The following is a 21,305-nucleotide window of genomic DNA, read 5'->3' as shown; positions in this document are numbered from 1 at the left end:
TTATTTCCAGTGATAGATCTGACTGGAAAATACTATTCTATTATTTTCTAGTAATTTCTGTGTAAATAAGGGAGAGAGAACATTGGGTTTACTTCTATATTTTTCCACAGTTTTAAATTAAAACCACAATTCTGCATTCCATTGTGTGAACATCAGCAAATACCATGTGTTTTCTTTGCAGCTGGCATTTTGAAAGGATATTAACTTGTTGTGGGACTGCTGCTTGAGAAATAGACTTCCAGCAAAATCATGATGTATGCTGTTTAATGAACTTCAAGGAGCTCTGAATTGCAGATCCAAACCTCTCTGGATAAAAAGGAAACTGGTAAAAATTGTCTCAATCAATCCATTGTCTTACATTTACACTAAAGAAAAACAAAAGCATGAACCTTTCCCCACTGGGTCTCAAAGAGTACAGCTCTATGGGATAGCCTTTTATCTATTAGCCACTGTTTTGAACCCAGTTTTGTTTCACTGTTGAGGAGATTAATTGAGGGAGATCAAAGATGTATTTTAGGGCCAGCTACATGGTATTTTTCTTTGCTTGTCCTCTTGGCCTTTGGGTTATTGGACTTGAGCAAGGTGGATTCCGTCACCCGGAGCTCTTTTCCAGGGATGCGCTGGTCCCACTGTATGCTGCACCCTTATGCATTCCAAAGCTGATGCTGATACTGCCACTTCAAAGGCTCCATTTTGCTTCAGGGGATTCTATCTTTAAAGCACTCAACATCAGTGGGAGGATTTTCACGTCATGTCACATCCCACTTTTGAAGTTTCTTGTTAATAGGGGTCACCTTTGAAGACTTCCCGCTCCTGAGAGGTTCTTCTCTGAGTTCTCCTTGTTGCAGGGATGTCTCTCACAAGATCTTTTAAGCAACCCTCCTGAGGATTTTCTATCTTTAGGAACATCCCTTAAGAGCTTCTTAGTGTTTAGGTCTGAGTCTTCAGAAGAGTTTTGATATCCTTTAACAAGTTCCTGCTTGTGAGACAAGCCATGCAGCCTCTACTCAATGTGGAGTTCACTGTAACCAACTCACCTAAGTAAGATGAGAGTGACCTGGACAAAACTTTTCTTTATGAGCAGATTTCATCCTCCCATTATTCAGTTCTATCTAAAAATTGAATATCTATTATAAAAATGAAGATATATGGCTTGTGATAATTATGGTTTTAATTAGTGATGGACAATTGCATTTTTATCAAATCAACTAACTCATGCTCAAATCCTTCATCTTTTTGGAGTAAAGTCATCTTAATTTTGTTTTCTTATGCTTCCTTTCCTCTTGGTATTGTACTTCCTTGTCCAGACTGGAAAATACCACTTCATTTACTATTACAGGCCTTAAGAAAAATGAAAAGTACCAGAAATCTTATTTGAAAGTCTCTTATGAGATTCTGAAACCCCAGAGGTCTACATAGAAAAGTAAACTATTGAGCATGTGCATGAGGCAAGTTTTGAGCCTTCTGAGTTTATTACATGACTTAGTATGAGTGTTGTCAGATGAATAACTTCAGAATGCTGGTGCATGACTTGAGAATCTACTGTAATTTTTGTGGAAAGTTCTGTAAGTGAAAGGAAAAGGCAAACATGGATTTTAAAAAGTTTAAAATTATATGCAAATTGAGTAAGTTTTTTACAAGTTCAGGCATTCCCATCATCACAATTTTCATTCCAATTAATCTGGAATTTTAGAAATCTTCACTGTCAGATGTTTTTCTTGTTGTGTTTATGTTTAATTGTTTGGGGTTTTTTTAGGTTGACCTCCCTGAAATTGTGACCTTGGAATGTTTGAGAAAGATGGAAGAGATTCTCCCTTGGAAAGTCACAAAGAGGAAAGATTTTACAGCAACACTTTGCAAGTCAGGCTGCAAAACATGAAAATACTTTTGGAAAGCATTTAATGGAGAAGAAAATAGTTACATGAGCATGGGAATAAAGTCAATCTGGTGTTCAGTGTGCTTGTACCCTCTGACTGATTCACATGTTAACCAGGAGAATGGACAGCAGGTGCATTGTGGAGACCTTAAGGACCTTGACCAAGACCTGGATCAATGCTGGACCTTTCACTCTTGAGATCATCTAGGGAGAGAACTTACTGGAGCCAGGAAGAATGGAACGTTGGCCGAGATGTGTTTTGAACTACTTGAAACATGAGAGAAAGCAAAGTAGCAGCAAAAGTGTGTGGAACTACAGAACGAAGAGCTCAAATATAGCTAAATGCCAAAAATCTTGCTAGGGAATAATTTAGTCTCTCGAACCTCCCAAAAAAATTAAGACAACAGACAAGAGGAAATACTTAAATCAATGAGGAAAGAAGGTTATGTAAATGAGACAATCTGTGGGTCAATTATCTTCACTTTCAGACAGGAAATATCTTCTTTTGGAAGCTCACAGATAAAAACTTGATGTGAAAGTTTGTTTTTATTCTAAAAATTCTGCATTATTGGCATGCCATAAAGTGGATTATGTGTAATAATTACTATTATAAAATTAACAGTAGGTTCTTTTGAATAGGCTTTCATTTTATAATGCATTCTACTTTTTACAGAGAACAATGTTTATGCTTACTGAAGAGAGAATAAAGCAAGATTATGTGTTACAACTTATATATCTACTGGCACGTCAAGAAGGCCTTTTTTTTCTTCTTAAGATATTAAAAGTTTTGTGACGAGCTATCTTAGTAGAAGGTTTCATGGTGAAACATAAGGTGCTTTGAAGAAGAAAATGGAAGATGTTTTACTAAGGTAGTATATTATGAGCTGGTTGTAATATCCTGGAAAAATTGTTCCTGGCAAAGAATGGCAAAGAGAAAGCCCTTACTTCTTGTATATCATTTGGATAAAAGTAACATAAGTGAATTGATTACTATATCATGATGTAAAGTGAAATAAATATATGCTTAAAGAAAAGACTTGTTTTCTCAAAACTAAATTGTTTTTCTCTGGAAAATTGTTTCTCCAGGCACTCCAGCATTGTCTAGTCATGTTGAGTTCCCAAAGAAAAAAAAACAAAAAACAACAACAAAAAAAAAAAAAAAAAAAAAAAAAAAAAAAAAAAAAAAAAAAAAAACACAAAAAAAACCCCAGCTCCCTTAGGCTATTTACAATAAGGTTTTTACTTTGACCAACACTTGTACTGTCTCAGCCTCTGATAGTCAGGCTTATGTTAAAGTATGTGTTTCCATTATAATCAGTTTTGTTTGATATCTCTCACTTGAATTCTCAAACACAATTTTCTAGTTCTCCTTTTAAAGATACTAATGTTTTCATGAATAATGTCAAGTTCTAAGTAAAAGTCAATAAGATTTTTTTCTTGTCTTACATCTTCTGAAACCAAACCTCTTCCAATCTCAAATTACTCACATTTATACTGTGTGCAATAAATTAAGTTTTCTGCTCATAATGAAAGATTATTGTGATAAATATCAAACATGACTTTGAATGAAATGCAGAGCCATGCAATCCATATTTAGTAAGAGACAATATCTTGAATAAGGTCAAAATCATTTTTGAAGCTAAGAAAGAAAAGATAATTTGGAGCAGAAATAGCTAGTTAGGAAAAACCAAACCCTTTCCAAACAAGAAAAACCCCAAGAATGGCTCTCAGTGTTATCTCAAGCAGTAAAATCTGCTAGTTTAAGGACCTATTAATCATGGTGGGAAATGCTGCCCAATTTACATAACTGAGCAACAGAATATAAAATTTGACAGAGGAAAGTGAACATTAATTAGGCAGCTCCTATAAGTTACAATGAGCTCCCCTGTACTCCCTGAATTTTTTAGTACATACCCGGTAATTTTGCGCAGAATTTGGTATGTCTTGCAGGAGTTCGCTGGCACTTGTGTGTTTCTTATCTCTGTCATGCCCTTAATAATGCATGTTGCAGGGGACACAGTTCATCTCTGCCAGACCCTGCAGGTGAGCACAGGGAAGCTCTTCTCCCTTCGAAGCTGTAGGCTGCAGCTGTCTGAAGCCTGGTATGTGCCTGTGATGATTTAAAGCCCTCCCTGCCAGCAGCAAAACTGACAGTCCCAGGCCCATCGAGACCGGCCCCATGCCCAGGCGTCTGGTGGGTGTGTGCGTTTCCAGCGCACCGACTGCACCTGGCACGGGGATGGGAGCACAGGGCTCTTTACTCTCCTGCAGCCTACTTAGGTCGTGTTTGCTGCATTTCATTTCAAACAACGTGATAAAAAGGCCCCTGACATTGCAAGGGTTGCAGTACAAGCCACAGCCAGCCGGCACCTCAAGGTAACAGCAGGGGGATGAGCTGCATCTGTGTGCTCCGCAAGGACTCAGTCCCTCAGGCAGTGACTGGGAACACCGTGACGCTGGTAAAGAAATTTGCACAGATATTAGTTCATATTTTCATTGTGTTTTGTCTTTAATTAAGGCAATTCATCTTCAGAATTCTCTTAAGTTGCATAGTAACATATTTTCATTGTATTTCCTTCGAAGACATTGGAATTAGTGTATCCAGCTGCCAAAGGGATGATTAGAAGCAAATAATGGCTCACAGTTTAGCTTCTGGCTGAGGCAAACCTGGCTGCATTGTTCACGGCTCGTTGCTGTTCAGAAGGTTATCTTGGCAATCAAAAAGGTGAAAGATTGCTCTTTTTTTGTTGTGAAATGAAGGGTTTCGTTTCTTTGGACCTTGTATTACTGATAATGTGGCAGAAAAGATTACTACTTTTTAACAGAAAAAATAGCATGCTGCCAGTTTGCCTTAGGTTAGCACAAATCATTTGTTTTCACCATTACCAATAAAAATATTAGCACAGGGACTGGAACTTGAATTTTTCCTTCCAATTTCTGGCTGTTTTAGACTGATTTTTTAAAGATAATCTTTAGCTTTCACTACAGTTTTATCACCATCAGTAGGAAACTACTCTAAAACCAGTAATTCTGGGTTATGAATTGCTCAGCTAGAAAGACATAATGTTAATATTTATTCTAAAAATTAATAATTGGAAAGCTTTTGTATGAGAGAAAAGACCACAAAACTATTTCTCTTCACTGGTACCTGGATTATATTATTATTTTAGGAAAGTAATATTGTAAATTATAGAAATAATTATAAACATTTGCATTCCATATAGGGTTTTATGTCTAATACTTGGATTTTAGCTTTGCGTTAAAATACACTGTCTAGAAATTGATCCTCTCTGTCAGGAGCGGGTAACATTTTTTTTAAGTAACTAATAATTTAAAAGTTTTGAATTCATTCCAAAAATATCAGTAACAGACATTCTGTCCCCAGAATTACAGAATTTACATCAAGGCCACAATATACCCCTTGCTTGGGCAGATGTAGTGACGTAAGAGATACTTTATTAATCAACCATTTACTTAAAATAAACCCTCTCTTACATCCTTTTTATATGACACTTTGAAAGAAATCTAGAGACCAATATGAATCACAGGTTGTTTTGTGTGACATTAACAGAAAACTTAAAGGCTCCCTAAATCAAAATCCTGCGCAGGCATATGATAAACCTGCAGCATGAAGGTTTCTGGATAAAGTATCTATATCACTTTGAACAACATAAATATTTTGCATAAATATTAATTTACATTTTATTTCTTTTGTATCACCAGTGTCACAGGTGCTTCCAAATGCTCTGGGAGCAAATGATGAAGCAGGTATTAAATGGGGTATGTAGAAATATTCTTTCTCTGTAAGTTGTCCCAAGCAACTGGTAAGGTGAATGTGGATAAAACCCATGATAGCAAGGAGCAGATGCAAACTGCTAGGAATGCAGATGTTTGTACATATCCGGAAGAGATTTGATTTGTGCCAAAATTCTCTTTACTGCTTATTCATTGCCCAGAACTGTCTTATTTGCTGTACAGAGCAAAGAAAACAAAATAAGATCCTGAAAAATATTACAGTCTTACAGTAGAAGGGAAAATAGAAAGGTGTGAAAAAATGAGCCAGCTGGTTGAGGTGTCCCAAAACTGATTCCATGTTTATGGCACAGTCAATTGTTTATCTGTAGTTGGACTGTAAATCTGTGAAAGATGTCTAAATAAATGTTAGGACAAATTTATCTCCCCCTGTCCCCTTCATTTGCTCTCTTTCTGTGGCAATAAACCATAAGATATATTTCTGATACCTGTAATTAGCACCATAATTTTCCTTAAGGGAGAACCACCGCCACTGCTCCAACCTCCTCACCCCTCACCCAACTGCTGATTTTTGTAAGCAAATTCTCATGTAGCCCAGAAAAACATCCTTGCCGCTAAATATAATGGAAGATCACAGTCCTGCCAACTGGCAGCACTTGAGGAATCTGCCTTTGGGGTGGATAATAACAAATCCTATGCAAAAATCACATTGCCCTTGTATGCATCAAAGCTATTCAACACTGAGCATCACTAACACTGACTACCCCAGGCAGGAAAGCGCACAGTGGGTATTAACTAACAAAGAGAGTGTTCTTCATCTCTTATTCAGACAGACTGCAGGAGCTGGGCCTATTTAGTTTAGAGAAGAGGGGACCTCATTAATGCACATAAACTTCTCAAAAGCAGGTGCCAAGAGGATGGTGGCAGACTCTTTCCTGTGGTGCCCAGCAACAGGACAAGGGGCAATGGCCATAAATTAAAACACAAGAATTTTCACCTCTACATGGGGAGAGTCTTCTTCACATTGAAGATGGCAGAGCCCTGGAACAGACTGCCCAGGGAGTTCATGGAATCTCCCTCTTAGGAGTCATTCCACACCCACCTGGTTGCATTCCTATGTCACCATGTCACTTAGTGACCCTGCCATGGCAGAGGGGTTGGACTGATTGATCTACAGAGGTGCCTTCCAGCCCTGAAAATTCTGTGATTCTGTCATCAGGTGTCTTCTTACTGCTGGGTGAAATACCATAAACATGGACAAGTTGGGGACATCTTGCTGTCTCAGAGGCCTAAGATATCTCTCTTAATAGCCTGGGAACGTGTCTTGTGTACGTGGTGTTTCCAGATGGTACAAGCAATGTAAAAAGTTAGGTAGTTGTTTAGGAGAAGTTATTTTTTGTTTGGTTTTGATATATGGAGGGTATACATCATTGCAGGCAGTGTCTCTGGAGATCTGTTGTTGCTACAGTGTGGAGCTTTAAGCTGTGTACTTGACCTATGTGGTTCTTCCTTCTTACTCTGTTTCTTCTTAATAAGTGAAGCATTATTATAATTATCATTATTATCATTTCTGTTTTGCATGGGACAGACCCTGTGCCTCTCCCAGCAGCAGATGTGGAAGCTGTAGGGAGCTGAAGAGGGCATAGGGGCCATCAGATGCAGAAACACCTGTCAGTAAAGCAGAACACATCAGCCTCTCTGCTGGGATGCCGACAGGTTTCATGGCTACATCCTGAGTCCTCAAGAACCATCCCCAGGGTGAAACTGTAGGAGCCTGTCTGCCAGGTTCCATTCTGGCTCTGCTCGGATGGACATCCCATCCAACACATCATTTCCGGGAAACCTGGGAAAAGAAAGGGGCCAGAGGGAATTTTTAAGAGGGACAGCTTTTGTCCCTGTTGGTGTCTCATCAGAGAAATGATGAAGATGTTTTTTTATCATATATCAGAAAGGGGTCAAGAAGATATATTTGAGAGGAGTGTAAGGAAGAGTTTACACATGTGATACCTCAGCAGTTTGGAAGATTTCCAGGGATGGATATTGCCTCTTGACCAGCTACTGATCTTCCCTTCTCCCCTCCAAATGCCTTCACAGTTTTGACCTCTCTAAATCACTGGAATAGCTAAGTTCTTCAGCTGACAATTGAATCATGCTAACATCAGTTAAATTTTTTTGTCATATTCTTTTACCACACTGTAGTGGTGCAAGAGTTGTTTTATTAAGTTAAGTTATTTTTGTAAGATTTATAAGTTATTTTTGTAATGGTTCAGTCCACTGTACCCCCCTGTGTTCTGTAATAGTTTCCCCCCTATGAGTTAGTTATTTAACCAGACGTTTTATGCCAATCATTCCTCCCCTGCACCTGTCCCTGTCAATCCCCCCTCTCTCCTCTTGGTCGCCCAGTCTGTCACTTCGGGACCCTTCCCTGGATTCTGGAAAGATCCAGGAGAGGTGTCGAGTGGTAGGCTGGTGCCCGGGGAATCCCCTCCTACCCTCCTGTGATTTGTTAATGGTTCAGAAGTTAACACCCCCTGTTACACCCCCGTGTTCCCTGGTTGGCTGACCCATTGTCACCACCCCCTGGATCCTCCCCCATTTATAAGGTTCTGTTCAGGTTTGATCTGGCTTCTCTCTGGGCAGCAGTGGTCTGAGGCGGAGCTCCTTGCCGGGCTCCCCTTAATAAACTACCTTCTACCCTGCTCAAAGAGAGTCGACCCTTTTTCCGTCGGCGCAGTTGTAACGCCATCAGGTCCGCTCGCCTGTGTGGGGAACCAAAAACCCACCGGGAGGAAGTCACTCACCCTACCTGTAACCCCGACTGATCCACATTGCTGCAGTGCAGAACTGAGCTAGCCTGTGGTCAACGCCTGCCAGGCGTGAGGGACATTGCGACACCACACAACCAAGATTGAACTTTTCCCATATCATTCATAGTTTTCTCCTATTTCCTTTCTACGACTTCTTTCTTTCACCACATTTCAGCCCCCAAATCATCCCTGCTGCCCTTCTTTGTATCTTATCTGAAGATGTGCAGGACTGCATGCTGTATCCAGGAAATGTCACACTGTGAATTTATCCAGGGACCCAAGAAAAGAACACTCTCCCTGTGTCTTTCCTAATAATTCTAAATGCTTCATTTGCCTCTTTGACTGCTGCAGGGCATTGAACTGACATTTTAAAAAAAAGTTTGTCCTCAACAACTTTAAGATCTCTTTCCTGAGTATATAAAACAAAGCAAGTTTTAAAAATAGAGAAGACAGAAGTAGTTTATTAAAAATACAACAATTTTGAGTGACCAGTAGAAGTTTGCAAAGAAGCTAAACATGTGTTCCTACAGTATTTGTATCTACAGCTATTTGCAGTTTTGCCACAGAATATCTCGTGATAATTTTTTTTTTCTTTCTTTTGAATGCATTTTTTCCCCTTTGTTTTTTTACTATCCTTGGTGGACAGCTTGGTCCCACTGGCTGATGAAACCACTGGAAGAAGTCTGTCTCATGCCTTTTGCCCAGTCTGGATGTTCCTTACCCGGGCAAGACCAAAAGCTGTCACCCACCCTGCCAGTGAAATCCCATAATCCTATCTCTCTGTTGGGTAAATGAGGGTGGCAGAAGGATGAGGGGAGAGTCATTGTAGGACCCTTCCTTCCTTCCTTCCTTCCTTCCTTCCTTCCTTCCTTCCTTCCTTCCTTCCTTCCTTCCTTCCTTCCTTCCTTCCTTCCTTCCTTCCTTCCTTCCTTCCTTCCTTCCTTCCTTCCTTCCTTCCTTCCTTCCTTCCTTCCTTCCTTCCTTCCTTCCTTCCTTCCTTCCTTCCTCCCTTCCTTCCTTCCTCCCTTCCTCCCTTCCTCCCTTCCTCCCTTCCTCCCTTCCTCCCTTCCTCCCTTCCTCCCTTCCTCCCTTCCTCCCTTCCTCCCTTCCTCCTTCCCTTCCTCCCTTCCTCCCTTCCTCCCTTCCTCCCTTCCTCCCTTCCTCCCTCCCTCCCTCCCTCCCTCCCTCCCTCCCTCCCTCCCTCCCTCCCTCCCTCCCTCCCTCCCTCTTCTCCTTCCTCACAAACTGCCACATCTGCCACCAAACTGCCTCTTTTTTATACTCCTAAGACTTCTGGCTCCTGCATCTCATCAGTGCGCAGTAGCTCTGTTCTCTGGTGACATGGGAGTGTCACTTTGCCTGGGTTGCCTCACCTGGTTTACCTGGTGATTTCAGCCTTCTCATGTGCATGCAATGTTTGTGCCTCTTGCAAAGCTTGGCTGGCATCAAGGCCGTGTGCCCATGTAAGCTGGTATCACTCTCACTCCAGTACGAAGACTAAAGATCCTCATGCAGAGGTGTTAGAGCAGAATTAGATCCTCCCTAGATACCTTGTCCCTTCTGCCCCAGACTGTGCCATCTTACCGGAAATAAAAGTGACTGATGAATAAATCTTAAAGTCATTGACTATGTCTGTGGGTCTAAGCATGCATCATCCAGCATTCACAAAGCTCTGGGCTCCTAGGGTTACTCAGATTGAGGATCTGTTGGATAGCACCCTGTGCATTGAAATCAGGTCATGGGAAACAAGCAGTAAGGAAGAAGAGTCTTGTTCATACCCAAGTCTTGCCCTGGTATGAAGATGACATGTGGGCAGTGTGTATATCCAGGTTATAAGGTCTCCCCAAGTTCCCGTCAAGTCTGTTTTCATTGTCTACTAATCATGGTTTGATTTCCTTATGTGTATCATCATCAAGTTTTTAAAAGGATTGTAACTAAAGCAGCAGCATTCATAGAGCCATCTGTGAGAATAGAGCAGTTCCCACCTGTCCTCTGGTTCCTCAGGCAGCAGAAGTGCTTTCCCCATGAGCTTCAGCATCAATATGTTGCTGTAAAAGGAACTTAGGAATAATTGCCATAATTGATGATAGTGTTTCAACTGACTTTGCAAACATGCATTAGGTCTGCCCCAGTTCTCCATGGGTGGATGGAGGAAGAGAAACACATATGTAATAAATACCTGGGTATCTAACATAACTATAAACCCAGCTAGTGTTAGCAGCACTTAGCATTTTTGGGTTTGGATTTCTGCTTTGACGCCTGCATTATTAAATAATGCCTCAACATAAATTGAAGGTGGCTAACATAAGAGGCACACAGTTCAGCCTGCTTGCTAGACTGATACAGTGCTTTCCTATGTAGAGAATCCCCACCCCAAAAGACATCATAACCTTGATTCTGTCTAAGAAATTCCTGCAAAGTTCGGAACAGATGCAGAATCCTTCTCAAAAATGTGGGAACACAGGAAAGGTGACAGACACTGCATTGCGTCCCTGAGAACATTCTGTCATCAGAAATGCTGGGCCTTGCTTTACTGGCACAAATACAGACTTTGTGCTCTGAAACCAAACAAAGAACTTTGTGAGGCACGTGACATGCCAAAACCTGCTGCTTCTGCTGGCTTGGATGATGCTATTTAGAGCTGAACCACTTGGCCTTCCTTTTGCCTTCTCCCTTCTGTTACTGCTACCACTTAAGTGAAGATGCTGCCTGCTGGGTCTGAAACTGATTTATGCTCTCACAGAAGAGGAAGTGTACTGCAGTGCACAGAGGAAAAACTCCAAAAAGCAGTCTGAAAATAAAGGTTGGTTTTTGATTAACCATAACATCTTTGTCCTGAGTGCTATTAGAAACAAACATGTCCATCTTCCTAGCAGGACATGAGACACAGGCATAGGACACTGCTCAAGAACTCATCCGTTTGGCTTTATTTAGATAAATGCCTCCCACTGAAACCAGTGGGAATAAGTTTTATAAATATCACTGAAGATCAGGGCCATTGAGGTAAGGCAATATTAAGAAATAATCCAGTGAATCTTTAAAACCATATTCTATTAGAGTTAAGCTATAACTAATGCTCCATTACAATTACATCCTGGAGTCCTTGGAGACTTAAGTACCCACTTCAGGGAAGAGCTGCTTTATTCCAGTATGCAGTGAGTATTTGGGCAGTCCAGCCTTTGTCCCTGGAATCTCGAGTGAGTCTTACAACTACGAAGTGGGAAAAAGTGCCATGGAATAAGGCACTTGGGAGTGCTCAGACACTGTGATGATTATGACCATGAAAAAGGGACATTTTAAGCATCTGGATAAGTCAGAGCTAGATGCTAAAGGACGGCAAGAGTGACATTTGAGCCAGGTGCTTTTTGCATAGCAGTTCTTTCCACTTAGCCCTCCTTCAGGCTGAAACTTTAGTTCAGTAATTTTTGTTGCCTCCTATTGACATTCTTTCCAAGTTTAGTGGCCTGTTTCTGAGGAAATAAATTAGACTGTGGTATAAAAATTTTAACTCAAGGCCACTCAATGTATTGACAGATTTCTTTATGCTGGGCACAAATTAACACCTCTTTTCAAAACACCTTGTATTTCCAGTTCCTGCTGGGAACTCCTGTTCAGTTTATTAGTTTCTGAGATTCAAGCCAGGTTGGGGGTAGAGATGGAAAGAGGGAGCATATAGATTTTTAACTGAACTACCTTGTCTTTTAATCTGGAATGTCTGCTTACAACATTAGCTATTCTGTGCAGAACTGGGGGAAATGTGATCCCAGGTCTTATCATACTTGCAGACATATTAGGAATGTTCAAGTTTCACACCCCAGAGCACAACTCATTCAGTTGACTCCCACCTCTTCCAATGCACAAGCTGATGTGTGAGCATCATGCCTTGAGCAGAAAGACCATTACAAGATTTGTGTATGGACCATGTGCCTGAATCCTGCCACTCTCCCGCAGCTACACTGGATTTCAGCTTGACCATCTCTCCTAGACAATGCCTCTGTTCTCAGTGCTTGTTGCCTGATCTCATCTAGTGTCTGCCTGAAGCTTGCAAAACATGATCACAGGGAACCAAGCTGAAGGTTCCATGCTGACTCTGCTTTATGCACTGAGACCTTTTCTGAAGTGTGCCCCTGTATAAAAACAGGAATTCAAAACAAGTGTTGCAAGCCGTGTTCCACCCTGCAAGCCTGGGCCTGCTGATACAGGCTGCTATTTGGCTAGGAGCACTCATCAATCAGGCTTCAGGAGTGGACAGAAAGCATGTGCAGCCAGCAACCTGAGCCACAAAATCTAAAACTCAGCAAGAGCTGCTTATAAATAGTATGAAACGAAGTAGTGAAAATTAATCTTGTGTATCTGCAGGGGTTTTTAGGTTAGATCTTTTTTCAAGATGGAAAACAAAGGTCTATTTTTGCAGCAGTCATGAAGGTTTTTCACTTTGAATTATCAAAGTTATTTCAGAGGAAAAAAAGATGAAAGGCTACAAAAAAAATTTTTTAAAAAATCACTCCTGCCTTCTCTTCACTCTCCTTGCTATGGCCTGGGTTCAATCACAGCAGCATGAAGCATTGATGTGACATTTGGCGCAACCAAGGTGCTGAGGAATCTTAGAGAATCGTAGACTTGTACACTGGCTTTCCTTGGAAGGAACATTAAAGATCATCTAGCTCCAGTCCCCTGCCATGGGCAGGGACAGCTTCCATTAGACCAGGTTTCTCAGAGCCATGTCCAACCTGGCCTTGAATGTTGCCAGGGATGGGGCAGCAAGAGCTTCTCTGGGCAAACTGTTCAAGCATGTCACCAACCTCACAGTAAAGAATTTATTCATAATATCTAATCTAAACCTACTCTCTTTCACCTTATAACAATTTTTCCTTGTCCTGTCCACTCCACACCCTTGTGAAAAATCCAGTCCTTTTGGAGTCCATTTAGGAACTGGAAAATGCTGTAAAGCCACCGGGAGCCTTCTCTTTTTCAGGCTGGACAGCCCCAGAAAGTGCAAGTGAGCACTGACGTGGTGGTGTGTGTGTGAGCTGTATCCTAGAGAATGGCAGTCACTAATGATGCAAATTCTTCTCCTGATAGTAGCTGATTCAGTTTGGTGCTCCTGCCCTTTCCTCCTCCCTCTTCTGAAAAAGTTGGTACCCCCCTCTCTGTGCTGGATGCTTACGAGCTCTTTGTGTAACTGCCATCCAATCATGGCAGTGGAAACCTGGATGGAGAGCAGGACAAGGATCTCCTGATCCAGTGTGGAAAGAAGAACATCTTAAACACAGAAAAGTGTGTCACCCCCTCGGTCATTAAAATGCAGATGGACAGTTTGCTTCCCATGCAAGAGCACTACTTCTTGTTACTGGGAGGGAGCCCCTGATGACACTGGCCTTGCTTGCAGGAGTGGAGAGTAATGTCAAGAGCTGTGATCCATCCACAGCTTTTCCATAGCATGTTCAAAAGTACGAAGACAGGGACATCAGCTGTGCAGGAATCTGGCCAGATAGCAGACAGACTGGTGATAACAGTGCTCAGGAAACAGAGCGCAGCATGGCAGCACTTTTCTGAGGATCCTCCAGGAATCTCAGCAGGATAGATTTTTAGGGAGTGTCAGCAAAAGGAAGATTATGTCCCTCAAAAATAATTGGTGTTTTTCAGATATCTTCCAAGTGAATTTCAGATGCAGCTCTATGATATTATTAAACATGAAATAGGTGCTAATGCAAAGGGAGGAGGAAGCAGCTCTATGCACAGGTTCTCTGCCAGTGTTTTCTAACCTTTTGAAATCCTTTAGGCTCGATGTCTGATGCTGGCAGTGTCTAGGAGAGAAAGGGAAGGAGAGTGTAGAGAAAATAATGTAATGTGTGTATTACTCTAAAAAGAAACAGCAATCAAAGGGTAAAGGGGCACATTTGAAAGAAAAAAGACTTAGCTTACTGTTCCAACCGCCTCCCTGTCCTTAGAGGATTTTGATTAGGGTTCTGCCTGACAAGTCTGAAGGAAGGACCTCAGTTGTTCATCTCAGCCTTGTGGATTTGTGCCAGATTTCTGGTCACATTTATACAGACTTGTCCCCAGCAGGATAGAAAGATGTCCTATTTTTAGCAAATTCAAAGATCTAGCATATGGCCTTGCAGTCTATCATCCTGAGCCCTGGATGCCACATTGCATAAAAGGAGCAGGGTTATTTGGGATCACTGCCTGGATGGGAAGACCTCCAAGGACAGTCTTAGTGGGGTAGGTGTTTCAGGAGGTGATATTCTTTCTTCTGAGTCCATGTGTCATCTTGCTTAATGTCACTAAATTCTTTCATGTGAAACAAAAGTCATGAACCTCACTACTTTTGGCCAAGTTTCAAGTTTTACAGCATCTAAAATAATTTTTCAGAAGGGTGACTCTGTCTCCTGAGAGGCATAACAGTACATTAAGGCTATCCCTCCTAAAAAGCTGTCTATGTAGTTCATGGATCTCTTTTGAAAATCTGGTCTCTTACTTTGTATTTTGGTGTGAGTTCCTTGGCCAGTCTAATTCAGAAGGACATGAGATGTTGCAGGAAAAACAGTGATGTGGATCATAAAATGTTCTGTGCTTATAGATGCTTTAACAAGATCTACCCTGGTATCTTTGCCATTCTCTCTTTTCTTGAATTTGTTACCCAGAAAACAAGGGGACTGAAAATCCATTGGTTATTACCACCATAAAATTTGAATATTATCATGCAGAAGCAAGGGAAAAATCTATTTTGACCTAATTGCTCATTTGTGTGGATCTAACAGAGCACATCCATGATGTGGATATTAGGTAAAGCCTGTAGATGGCATTGCTGTGGCCTGTTCACGCCCTAAATAAAGGGTGGTGCATGAATGGACTGAAGGGTCCAGCTCTGGTCTAGATGCCTGCTCCTTCAACCTGAGTGTTTTTGTCTGTGCAGACCAAAAAAGTCCAAGATTTGTCAGTTCACAATGGCTGGATGTGAAACAAGGCCAGTAATTTCACCTAATCCATAATCCATAGACTTTCTGTATTGCATCTGTTTGTTCAGGATATCTGTTGTGTAGATGCAGCTGCAAGTTTAGTTATTTGAGGCCTCCTTCTTTCGATGTAGGTGAGATGCTGACTCAGATCATCTTGTCCTAAAATTCACCTGTTCCTAAAACAGCCATTATGTGAATTCTTCTCTGGGAGTAACCACTGATTATGAAGATAGTCTATCATAACTAGTTTGGGTTAAAATATCTTCTAAAAAATTCTTGATGTTTTCAGTGAAAATTACAAGGTTAGATGAGGTAAATATATATTTTTTTTCCATACAAGTCTTTCAAACTCTGAGGTTGGAGGCATCTTGAGGTATTTATGAGCAAAATCTTCCCAAGCACTACCTAATTTGGAGAGAATGATTATGATAAATTGATATTATTAAATGTTTGTTAAGAGTTTCTTCTTTCCCAAGAGGATGGTGAATGAAGCAGATTACATTTTTTTCTTTCCTTTCTTGTAAGGGAAAAAAAGCATCCCTGTTTATTCCCAATAAGTGTCTTAACAAAATTATTTCAGCTGTATACTATAATATCCCCTAACTACTGGGTGGGGTGAAGTCACCTTAATAAAAATAATATAAAATTTCACTTTTGCCACAAGCTGCATAATGGCAGTTCTTTCACCTTTTGTTTGTGCATAGAAATTCTAAGTTTCTAGAAATGCTGCATTTTTTAGGTTGGGGTTTTTTCTTGCTGTTTGTTTTGTTTGTTTGTTTTCATTAGAAGGTTGTTTGGGGTTTTTTTTTATTTCTTTGAAGGTTCCAGGAAGTTTTATATTTTGCTTCTTCCTTTGGTTCATGGACATGTGCAAACCTGTTCCATCTACAGTTTTCCTGCTCACACAAACTCACACAAATTGTTTGATCAGTTCAGTCCCTACCAGGTTTATTTTCACCCATTCTGACAGGTTTCTACCTCACCTGTGTTAGTACTCTCACAACAAAAACACCTAGCACTATGTGTCAAAATAACCCTAATCCAATTTTTACTTTCCTTAACATGCTGAGTTAGAATTTTATGGTGATGCAGAAACTGTTATTAAAGCAGCTGTCACCCCTGCAACACAGATCAAAGGAAAGTCTGGAAGTGGGAAACTTAGGCCTCTTTTATCCTCACTTTTAAGCCAGAGCTCCAGGCTTGTGCATTGGTTGTGTTTACACTGATAGTGAGACACTGACCTAAATCTTCCACCTGTATTCACTGTATGTACTGTGCACCCTGTTTGTGCTACAAATGGACAGCTTCCCTTGACTCCAGAAGCTGTCCAGCCCCATGTGGGGAGTTCTGCTGAGGCCTGTCTGTGCCTATGCTGTATTCAGAACATCCTTGAAAACCATAGGCTGTGGGCAGCTGCCAACCCTCTCTCTCCTGCTCCTGATTTTCTTCCCTTCTGCACCTGGCATCTTGTCCTTATTGCCCAGTTTTAGAAACAAACCCAAAAGATACAAGACCAGTTCTGAGAAGGACCTAGCACTAGGGAGATTATTGCAATCAAACATGTTATGAATGAGGGAAGAGTGACTTATCAGTTTGATCTAGGGCAAGCACAATTCTCAAATTTGGTCTGAAATAAGTAGACCAAGAGATCAATAGACCTCCTTGTAAGACAATCTCCACAGGTTTTCAAACCTTTACCTCTCTATCAGAGAGGCTTCACTCTCTGCTTGACATCAGGGGTGTATACTGGGAATTTGTAATCAGAAGGATATGGCATGTCTTAAAGATAACATCTGAGTTAGCCTCAAGTGAGATGTGCCAAATGCAGAAAGAGTCCCAGTCAAAGCATCTCACAGTGCCCATGTCTGCTCTGAGTTTTATTGTTAAGGCTTCCCTATAATCTGGAGCAATTTTAAACTTCTGCCTTGCAAACTCTACCCTTATTCTCAGTTCCCCTAGTGTCCTGATGCTTCCTTTCAGCCACAGCAAAGCCATTTTCTTCCTTCTTTTGTCTGGGTCTTCAGCAAACTCTCATTATCCCTCCTTGCTTTTCCACAAACCTTGAAAGGCAACTGGGTGGCGAACAGTTATTGTAGATGCCCATCATGGGGCCCATGGGTTCTGCCAGCTATTCCTGCACCCCTTTGATGTTGCTGAAGTCTAATTCCTCATGCAAGGGGGGTCCACTCCCAGAGCACATTGTGCATCCCAGAGAGAACAAGCTCCGATTGTGCTGCCAGTCAAAGCATAGCAGAGTGCTGCTGGGGCTGATAATGGGAGATACAAAGGTGGCTGAGATCACACACTAAGGAGGGGAGGGAGAGAAAGACAGACAAACTTTATTGGAGTTCAGTGGTTGAGAAGAATAGCCAGGCTCAATTGGAAGACGGTGGAACAGAAAAGGAATTTCCACAGAGGTGGTGGAAAAGAAAAGAGATGGTGTTTTTATCACTTCTGTAAAGGCCTGGGATTTTTCTTTGAGCATTGACAGACGTTCTGTTTTTTGAGCTGGTTCTTTGGCTTCTAGCCCAACATTTATGGTTCAAAGCAAGCTACTACTTGCAGTGCTTTTGAGGCAGAGAGAGTGTGTTAAAAATACTGGGTTTTTTTTTTTTTTGAATTACCAGATTATTTCAGTATGGGTAAAATATCAAGAATTTTCTTTTTCTTTTTTCCTTTCCTCCTTCACCTTCCTCCTCCTCCCTCCCTTACTGCTAAAAATGAAACAACTTTTTTTTCCCATTTTAGCAAATGTTTCCAGCTGGGGAAAGGCCTTTGAACTGAGGCAAGGCCACCAGCCATTATATGGACAGAGTGGAATAAGGATTATGAAAAGGCTATGGAAGGACCTATATTTAGAAACAAAATGGGAAGAGAATTTCCTTGAAAACTAGATTTTAAAAAATAAATTTAATAGAGTTTTCCTAGCTTTTTGTTGTCATTTATTCCATGCTGTGTATCTATTACATCATGTATTTTTGTGTAATTTTATGCTACTAGCCAGGTGTGCTGTGAATAGCTATGCTGACTTTCAGGTCCATTGAATTTATCCAACAAAAAGGATATGGCAGCATACATTGTATTGTGCAATTAATAGAAATCTGAGCTGCAAAACACCGTTTCAGATTTAAAGCTCTGCTTTTTGGAGGTGACAGTGTTTGAGAATCTCTTCTTATTAGCATTTAATAGGACTGAAAATGAGACAGTTACAATCAAGCACATATAAAGAGGATAAGAAAAATTGAGTGTAGGCCCTCTTCAATATAACAAACTTATTTCACTAAAATGATAAAATGAAGCAGGGTTTAAAAGGAAGATGATAAAAGAGTTGGAGACAACAACAACACTCAGAAAAAAAAAAAAAAAAAAAAAAGTTTCTTATTCTCAGTTCTTTCCATAGCTGTTTTCAAGATGCTGTAATGATCACCCCACAAGTCTGAACTCTCTAGGTCCTTGAGATAACATCCTTAGTCTGCCTCCTGCCCCCTAGGTCTGAACACAAGCAGGGGAGATATCAATGCCAGTCAAGTCTGACAGTGACGTACAGTATAGAGTTTAAAAGGATGAATAATCAATTCTTTTCCGGTTCTTGGTTTGTACTATATGCTATATCCCTTTCCCTCTCTTCACAGGCTTTTCTTTGTGATATGGTGGTGCCCTTCAGCTCAGTGTTTAGAAATCACCTACCACAGTTAAAGGAATTGGGCAATATGACTAATAAATTTTGTAGATATGACAGGTTATGCTGAATAAATGCATAAACATTTTCTCTGTTTGCATATACTTTCTTTACACTGTATGCTTCAGACTGATCAAATATTATAACAGAAATAATTGTATAACTTATTCCATTAAAAGATAACATATTAATATATAAAATACTATTCCTTTATCATACCAATTCACTTTTTAAACTACATTTTAATCACAGTATGAATTTTTGCATTGAATTTTCTGACAGTTGCCAGATGACTAATCAGGTCAAAATCTCTTTATTGCAACAAACTTGTGGTGGAATTATCTGTAATACCATGGCAGAAGTGGTTTGTGACATAAATATATACATCTTCATTTGCATACTACCATTTCAGTTTTGCCATTTGGTACCTCTCTGAATAGAATGTTAACTCCTCTTATTCCTTTAAATATTGACCCGTGGGCTATTCAATATTAAATAAATTTGCAGTTAGGCTTCTTGAGACCATACCTTTCTCAAAAATAAGCAAAATTCATCTTCTTTAAAATATTTTTTTGAGATGTCTGCCACCTCCTTGTTGCCTTCAAGAGTGCTTTTCTTATGATCTGGTTGTTACCAGATATTATGGTTTTAACCAGTGATATAGTGGATGAAAAATGGCAGGTCCATTTGAAACAAACAAACAAAAAAAAATAACCCCAGCAAAATAATATATGAAAGTACATATATGTAAGAAAGTCACCGATTTTGATAATGCCTCTTTAAAGTTTTATTGTTGTACTTTCAGTGTAGTGCTTCAATTTGTACCTGCACAGTGTCTGCTCTGACAGGTCAGCCCTTATGGGTTATGGTGAACCAAATATAAGACTGGTATAGAGTCACTTAATTCTGTGACCAGCAGTAAATATTACCTGTTAGCTACAGATGAATTAGGGGCACTATGGAACTAACGTGAACTGGATTTCTGAGGGATGTGCTGATAAACACATTTTCATATTGTCCTTTTCAGCAGAAAACAAGTATTTTAATTCCTAGGGCTTAGTTTGTCAAGCAAGTACTTCACCAAGCAGGTCTCCTCATGCTGGGGTTATACCAAAACTTGGGGAAAAATGTTATTTATAAAAGAGTGACAATATTATGTAATTTCATAGTTCTTAGAAGAGATATAATGCAGGTGGCTGCCCCTGATTTTGCCTCCAGCAAGAACTGCAAGCCAAGAAGACATGTCCCTTTGCTTCAAGACTTGTTATTGGAAGGGCAAATTCCAGCCTAATATACTTGGATGTTGTTAGGATGGTCATTTGACCCCAACATAAAATGGTAAATAAATTGTACATTACTTCAGCATGGATTCATGCTTTGTTCTAGTTCCAGGAGCTGTTCTTCTGTCTCTTTAACTGGTTGACTGGAAATCTTTCTCAAATGTAGATATCTATGTTCATGCATGTGCTGATTTAAGCTGAGGTAGAGTTAATTTTCTTCATAGTGGCTGGCATGGAGTGATATTTCGGATTTGTGCTGGAAATAATTTTGTGTTCAAGGATGTTCTCATTGCGGTCAAGCAGGGCTTACACAGTCAAGGGCTTCTCTGTTCCTCACTCCACCAGTGAGGAGGCTGAGGTTGCAAAAGGAGTTGGGAGGGGACACAGTCAGGACAGCTGACTCCAACTGACCAAAGGGACATCCCACATCATATGGTGTCATGGTCAGCATAAAAAACTGACGAGAAGGAGGAAGGAGGGGGACATTTGGAGTGACAATATTTGCCTTCCAAGTCAGCGTTATGGGTCATAAAACCCTGCTTTCCAGGGAGCTGCCCTGGAAACACTGCCTGCCCATGGGAAGTGCTGAAAGAATTCATTGTTTGGCTTTGCTGGCATGTGTGGATTTTGCTTTGCCTATTGTTATAAATAAAATGGACCAAATTCAAAGTATCAAAATTTAGAATTTTATTTTGAGATAAAATATCAGTCTCGGAAAGCCACAATTTAAAAGGACAGCGCCGAGCCCGGGATCGGTGCCGGGTGAACATGGATAACAAGCTCTGTCAGCCTGGTATCCCCCCCAAGTTCACAATTTCTGGTCTCCGGCCACCCCTTTTTATACACAAGATCGTGGAGTGAAGTCCGAAATTCTGACGTTATCCTCTCCGAGGCGTCTTCATTAATTATTCAAGTCCTGGTATCGGAGGTCTGAATAGACCGGTAGGG

Source organism: Hirundo rustica, chromosome 1, assembly GCF_015227805.2.
Source record: "Hirundo rustica isolate bHirRus1 chromosome 1, bHirRus1.pri.v3, whole genome shotgun sequence".
Taxonomy (NCBI): Eukaryota; Metazoa; Chordata; class Aves; order Passeriformes; family Hirundinidae; genus Hirundo; species Hirundo rustica.
The sequence above is the reverse complement of the archived record's forward strand: the minus strand, read 5'-3'. Positions refer to the sequence as shown.